This window comes from Marmota monax, unplaced genomic scaffold (genome assembly GCF_021218885.2).
Source record: "Marmota monax isolate L192 unplaced genomic scaffold, Marmota_monax_Labrador192_F-V1.1 WCK01_AAM20220418_F8-fsc00405, whole genome shotgun sequence".
In the NCBI taxonomy this organism is placed as follows: domain Eukaryota; kingdom Metazoa; phylum Chordata; class Mammalia; order Rodentia; family Sciuridae; genus Marmota; species Marmota monax.
The window spans coordinates 241,262-249,397 of NW_026694917.1; positions in this window are offsets into that span (position 1 = coordinate 241,262).

Consider the following 8,136-nt stretch of genomic DNA (forward strand, 5'->3'; position numbering starts at 1 on the left):
AAATCTGTGCTAAATGGAGGACAATATTTGTTATGGAAGGTTGCCAATGAGGAATTTTTCACGGAGACAGCTAGGTGAAATGCAGCAGCCGGTTACCCTCAAAGAAATCTAGATACGTTGTTAGGAAAAGGACCTTATGAGGGTCAACAGCAACAAATTGAATATGATCCTGCTATATATGCACAAATTGCTGCAGATGCAGTTAGGGCATGGAAGACTTTACAAGGACATGGAGATTTACAAGGTCAGCTATCTAAGGTAATACAGAGAGCTAATGAACCTTACGCTGAATTTGTAGATAGGCTTATTCAAACAGCTGCCAGAATTTTTTGGGATACAGAACAAGCAATGCCATTAATAAAACAACTGGCTTATGACCAAGCAAATCGTTGCTGCAGAGAGGTTATTAGACCATGGAAACATGAAGATTTAAACACATATATTAAATTATGTAGAGACATTAATGAACAAGGGCAAGTCTTGGCAGCTGCAGTACAACAGGCTTTAGATGCCAGGCCAAAAACATGCTACAATTGTGAACAAACAGGACATTTTAAAAGGAATTGCCCCATAGGAAAAGGGTTTAACAAAACTAGGTATCAAAGGAATAGAATACCAGGTATTTGCCCACGATGCCGTAGAGGGAGACATTGGGCTAATGAATGCCATTCTCAAACCACCATAGAGGGTACTCCCTTATAAAAAAAAGGACAAGGACCAGGTATTTACCCACGATATCGTGGAGAAAAGCATCAGGCTCCATTGCCAAATAACGGACTGGGGGGCCCAATGCTCCGGGGCCCACAACCACAAATATATGGGGCAGTGGAGGAACCCAGCAACACCATCAGGGTAGTGCCCAGGACACATTGTCCATTAAATCCCTCATCAGACAAACCAGAGGTAGCACAGGGTTGGACATCTGCGCCTCTGCCAGAGCAGTACTAACGCCAGAGATGGGAGCTCAAATCATTCCCACAGGAGTGAAAGGACCTCTTCCCCAAGGAACAGTAGGCCTATTATTGGGATGCAGTTCTTCTACACTAAAAGGACTTATGATAAGTCCTGGGGTAATTGATCCTGATTATGTAGGTGAAATAAAAATTATAGCTAGTTCTCCAAGAGGTATATCAGTAATTTCACCAGGAGATAGAATAGCACAGTTGTTAATAATCAGCCTACATGATAAATTTTCCAGTCATAGTGTAGAAAGAGGTTCCAGGGGATTAGGCTCCACAGGTGTAGATTGGGCTATGCTGTCTTTAAATTTAGATTCTCGCCCAATGCTAAAACTAAATATTCAAGGACATGAATTTAATGGACTACTGGACACAGGTGCTGACCTTAGCATCATATCTCGTCAAGAATGGCCAAAACATTGGCCATTACAACAAGCCACTCAAATGCTTCGAGGCTTAGGAGTGGCGACTAATCCCCATAGAAGTGCAATGGTATTAGATTGGAAGGATCCTGAAGGATGTGAAGGAACTATACAGCCATATGTATTGGATCATCTTCCTATAAATTTATTATGTCCTAGATCAATTAGGTTTGACGTTAACAAATAACATCAATCCTAATGTGCCCACTACTAGGGCTAGACAAGGTTTTAGGAAAGAAAAAAGGTTAGGAGAACAAGAACAAGGTATAGCAGCACCAATTCAAATAGATCAAGGAGTAAATATACATGGATTGGGTTTTCAGAAGGGGCCACTGAGACTATCAAAATTACTTGGAAATCAGAAAGACCAGTATGGGTTCCTCAGTGGCCCCTGACTAAAGAAAAGATACAAGCAGCCCATGACCTGGTCAAACAACAATTAGCGGAGGGACATATACAACCTTCCGTATCTCCCCATAATACTCCCATTTTTGTCATCAAAAAGAAATCTGGTAAATGGAGATTATTGCAAGATTTAAGAGCCATTAATAATGAGATGGTTATTATGGGACCTGCTCAATCAGGGATTCCTCAATTGTCTGCTTTGCCAAAAACCTGGTATGTTTTAGTTATAGATATTAAAGATTGTTTTTTTTTTCGATTCCAATTCATCCTGAGCATAGTCCACGTTTTGCGTTTACTATCCCTGCATTAAATCATGAAGGTCCTGATCAGAGATATGAATGGAAAGTACTCCCTCAAGGGATGGCTAACAGTCCAACTATGTGTCAAATTTATGTTAACAAAGCAATCCAGCCACTTAGAAATCAAAATCCTGAACTACAAATATTTCACTATATGGATGATGTATTATTAGCACATAAAGATAAAAACACATTGCTGGAATGTTATGCCACACTTACAAACTTATTAAAAAATTATAATCTAGAGATAGCAATAGATAAAGTACAATTAAATTTTCCAATTAATTATTTAGGAGTTCTATTATCCTCAACCATGGTCTGTCCACCAAAAATTCAAATACGAGTAGATCAACTCAAATCACTTAACAACTTTCAAAAGTTATTGGGAAACATAAATTGGATAAGGCCTTATCTAGGCATACCAACAGGAGAGTTGGGACCTTTATTTGATATCCTAAAAGATCCATCAGATCCAAATTCACCCCGCATGTTAACTCCTAAAGCAAGAAAGGCATTAAAAATTATTGAAACATATATGGAAAATATGCATTTGGATAGAATTGATATAAGTTTGCCTTTATTATTTATTGTACTACCAACAAAAATATTCCGACAGGAGTATTTTGGCAAGAAGGTCCATTATTGTGGATACATTTATCATATTCTCCTAGCACTATTCTTACTAGGTATCCTGAGGCTGTCGGACAACTAATACTCAAGGGAATAAAAGCAGTGAAGGGAGTGTTTGGAATTTCTCCCAATAAAATTATTACTCCATATACTATGGATCAAATTGATAGTTAGCTAATGAGTTAAATACTTGGGCAATAATCATGTGTAAATCTAATGTTTCATTTGATAATCACTTACCATATAATCCTTTGTTGTCTTTTTGGTCTAAGCATTCTGTAGTTTTTCCAAAAATGACAAGAAAAACCCATATCATGAATGCTCCAAATATATTCACTGATGGGTCAAATAATGGTACAGCAGCAGTAGTTACCCCTGATCAAACTTTTACATTTTTAGTACCCAAACAATCAGCTCAAAAGGTAGAGCTTAATGCAGTTTTACAAGCTTTTGTGATGTTTAAAGATTCTGTATTTATTTATTTTCTGATAGTCAGTATATAGTTAATGCTATAGTATCCCTTGAAGATGCTGGTAGGATTTCCCCTTCCTCTACTGTTTTCTCTTTGTTTTCCACTATACAAAGTCTAATCTGGGACAGAAAAGATCCATTCTTTATAGGACATATCAGGGCACATGCAGGATTGCCTGGAGCCCTTAGTTTGGGCAATGATTTAGCAGATAAAACTACATATGACATACATATTTTCTCTACACTAGAAGAAGCTACAAATTTTCATAAAAGGTTTCATGTCAATGCTAATACTTTACAAAAGCATTTTAAAATAACTAAGGAACAAGCCAGACATATAATAAAACAATGTCAAACTTGTGTGACCTTTTTACCACAATTTAACCTTGGAGTCACTCCTAGAGGATTGATACCTAACCATATTTGGCAGATGGACGTCACACACTTGCCAGAATTTGGAAAATTAAAATATTTGCATGTTACAGTTGATACTTCTTCCGGATTTTTGATGGGCTCCCTTCATGCCGGAGCAAAAACTAAAGATGTTATAGCTCATTGCTTACAAAATTTTGCCACTGTGGGTGTTCCAAAACAGTTAAAAACAGATAATGGTCCTGGTTATACTTCTACCTCTTTTAAACAATTTTGCTCATCATTTGGCATTACTCATATAACAGGAATCCCACACAATCCACAGGGACAAGGCATAGTTGAAAGAGCTCATCAAACTATTAAAACGTACTTATTAAAGCAAAAAGAGGGAATTGGAAAGGGGTATATATCCCCCAAAGATAAACTTAAAATAACCCTTTTTACTCTAAACTTTTTAAATTTGGATTCATCAGGGCTCAGTGCTGTGGAAAGACATATGTATCCAAAAAATGTCCATAAGCCTAAGGTACTTTGGAAGGATATTCTAACAGGACAATGGAAAGGTCCTGACCCAGTGATTGTCTGGAGTCTGGGTTCTGTTTGTGTGTTTCCACAGGGAGAACAGCAGCTGATTTGGATTCCAGAGAGACTAACCAAAGCGATTTCTACAGACCAAAAAGAAGATGATTTGACTCAAATCCATAACAGCTGATATCTAGAGCTCCAGCTTGGCTATTCTTACATCTGCAACAGTGATTAACCAGGATGCTTTTTTCTTTTTTTCTTTTAATTTTTTATTGTTGGTTGTTCAAAACATTACATAGTTCTTGATATATCATATTTCACGCTCTGATTCAAGTGGGTTATGAACTCCCATTTTTACCCCATATACAGATTGCAGAATCACATCAGTTACACATCCATTGATTTACATATTGCCATACTAGTGTCTGTTGTGTTCTGCTACCTTTCCTATCCTCTACAATCCCCCTCCCCTCCCCTCCCCTCCCCTCTTCTCTCTCTACCCCCTCTACTGTCATTCATTTCTCCCCCTTGTATTATTTTTCCCTTTCCCCTCACTTCCTCTTGTATGTACTTTTGTATAACCCGGAGGGTCTCCTTCCATTTCCATGCAATTTCCCTTCTCTCTTCCTTTACCTCCCACCTCTCATCCCTGTTTAATGTTAATCTTCTTCTCATGCTCTTCGTCCCTACTCTGTTCTTAGTTACTCTCCTTATATCAAAGAAGACATTTGGCATTTGTTTTTTAGGGATTGGCTAGCTTCACTTAGCATAATCTGCTCTAATGCCATCCATTTCCCTGCAAATTCTATGATTTTGTCATTTTTTAATGCAGAGTAATACTCCATTGTGTATAAATGCCACATTTTTTTTTATCCATTCGTCTATTGAAGGGCATCTAGGTTGGTTCCACAGTCTTGCTATTGTGAATTGTGCTGCTATGAACATCGATGTAGCAGTGTCCCTGTAGCATGCTCTTTTTAGGTCTTTAGGGAATAGACTGAGAAGGGGAATAGCTGGGTCAAATGGTGGCTCCATTCCCAGCTTTCCAAGAAATCTCCATACTGCTTTCCAAATTGGCTGCACCAATTTGTAGTCCCACCAGCAATGTACAAGTGTACCTTTTCCCCACATCCTCGCCAGCACTTGTTGTTGTTTGACTTCATAATGGCTGCCAATCTTACTGGAGTGAGATGGTATCTTAGGGTGGTTTTGATTTGCATTTCTCTGACTGCTAGAGATGGTGAGCATTTTTTCATGTATTTGTTGATTGATTGTATGTCCTCCTCTGAGAAGTGTCTGTTCAGGTCCTTGGCCCATTTGTTGATTGGGTTGTTTGTTATCTTATTGTCTAATTTTTTGAGTTCTTTGTATACTCTGGATATTAGGGCTCTATCTGAAGTGTGAGGAGTAAAGATTTGTTCCCAGGATGTAGGCTCCCTATTTACCTCTCTTATTGTTTCTTTTGCTGAGAAAACACTTTTTAGTTTGAGTAAGTCCCATTTGTTGATTCTAGTTATTAACTTTTGTGCTATGGGTGTCCTATTGAGGAATTTGGAGCCCGACCCCACAGTATGTAGATCGTAGCCAACTTTTTCTTCTATCAGACGGCGTGTCTCTGATTTGATATCAAGCTCCTTGATCCATTTTGAATTAACTTTTGTGCATGGCGAGAGAAAGGGATTCAGTTTCATTTTGTTGCATATGGATTTCCAGTTTTCCCAGCACCATTTGTTGAAGATGCTATCCTTCCTCCATTGCATGCTTTTAGCCCCTTTATCAAATATAAGATAGTTGTAGTTTTGTGGATTGGTTTCTGTGTCCTCTATTCTGTACCATTGGTCCACCCGCCTGTTTTGGTACCAGTACCATGCTGTTTTTGTTACTATTGCTCTGTAGTATAGTTTGAAGTCTGGTATCGCTCCACCGCCTGATTCACACTTCCTGCTTAGCATTGTTTTTGCTATTCTATTTTGCTATTTTTATTTTTCCATATGAATTTCATGATTGCTTTCTCTATTTCTACAAGAAATGCTGTTGGGATTTTGATTGGCATTGCATTAAACCTATAGAGAACTTTTGGTAATATCGCCATTTTGATGATGTTAGTTCTGCCTATCCATGAACAGGGTATATTTTTCCATCTTCTAAGATCTTCTTCTATTTCTCTCTTTAGGGTTCTGTAGTTTTCATTGTATAAGTCTTTCACCTCTTTTGTTAGGTTGATTCCCAAGTAGGTCTGCCTACCTTGCGGGCACGGGCGGCGGCTCTGCTCTGCCCCTACTCCAATGGGGGTGACGTATGTACCATGCCGGCAGGCCGCTGGGCCTGATCTGCTGGTCTGTCGTAGGTCTGCCTACCTTGCAGGCGCGGGCTGTGGCTCTGCCATGCCCCTCCTACCACGCCCGCGGATCGCTGGGCCTGATCTGCAGGTTGGTCGCAGGTCTGCCCACCCTTCGGGCACGGGTGGCAGTTCCGCTCTGCCCCCACTCCAATTGGGGTCACGCGACCACCACGCCGGCGAGCCGCTGGGACTGATCCGGGCGCGGGCGGCGGCCCACTCCTCCCCTCTGGCTCAACGACAAAGCAAGAGAGACCCGGGTGTCTGTGACTCACCCTCCCTACCAGGAGACCAACTGTTTCTGTCGCTGCTGGTATTGATGAAGTTCTCTCCTCCGCCGCTTTCTGATGACATCAGATCTCTGCCATGTTGGTATTCTATGCGAATGGCAGCATTTCGTTCCCTTTGCCGGGTGACCAAAGCAACAGGTGTATGCTCTGATAAGAACAGGCTCCAAGAAGCAGTTTCCGTGGGTTATTTAGCACTGAGCCTGAGTAATTTGTCTGTAAGCCGCAGGTGAATGGCAGCCTGAAATTACCTGTTCTATGGCTGAATGAGCTGTGATCAGTCGAAAACAGGGATGGTGATGTCAGCTTTCCAAGATGGTGGCCGCTGGCCTCCTCTATGGTCTGACCGGTGTGGAGAACTGAATTGGACCGCTTCCTTCCCCCGTCTCAAACCCAGAATTCAGCACTGAGTACGGTGCTTGCATAGCTGGCAGAAGCCCGCGGAAACTGCAGTGCTGTATCCCTGCGTCGCTATCTCCTCGTTTCCCAGCGCGCACCGCAGACTCTAGCCGCGGGGCGATTTGCTGAATAAGCAGTGTGACCCTCTGTGAGGACAAATCTCTCGTGTTTGAGCCCCCGTAGCCGATCCTCGTGCGATGGAAATCCTTCCTCCAGGTTCCGGAGCACCCCACTATTGCTGGAAATTCCTAACAAGATAGCCTTTAGCCGTCCTGACTCGTCATTCTCCCACACTGTGATGTGGCACACGGGGGCAATGCACTCCCCTCGCCGCCATCTTTTTCCCAGGATGCTTTTTTCAATATCTATTTTATTATTGCATTTTTCCACATCATAAAGTTCTATTTTATTTTTTGAGCTCATACAAATCTAGGTTAATGTTTTTCTGATCAGATTTATTTTTTGACTGTGGAGTTTTTAAACATTGCAATGGAGATTGCACCTGTGTAAAGCTACAAGGCCTTTACTATTGTCTTATGTGTTGTACGTTTTTGTGCACTCTTGTGTTTTGTGTTGTATGTCTGTATGTGCGTATGTCCATATTTCATATATGAGGAGCGCTCATGAAAAAATGGATCCGAATTTTTTTTTTATTCACGTGATTTAAATGGTTTAATTTAAATTAGGTAAACAGCTGTTAAGGATTGTTTTTAAAGGTGGTTAACAGATCTGTTTGTTTACTTTCACCTTTCCTTTTCATTATATTTAATAATTCTGTTCAGGATAATGTAATGTTACATAATTTCTTTTTAGCATTCATTGCCAGAATTCCTATCTTCATCCCAGTGCCGGTGAAGACAAAGATAAAACCAAACTACAGCTTCTTTGATAGCTATCACAGTAAACTGTATAAACTGATGCATCAATGAATAATAACTCAACAAGTAATGCTCAATCAAGGAGTCGATTTTCTTTGGGAGGAAATGGACATATTGATAGATTCCTCCACTTTGAACTGCTTACAGAACT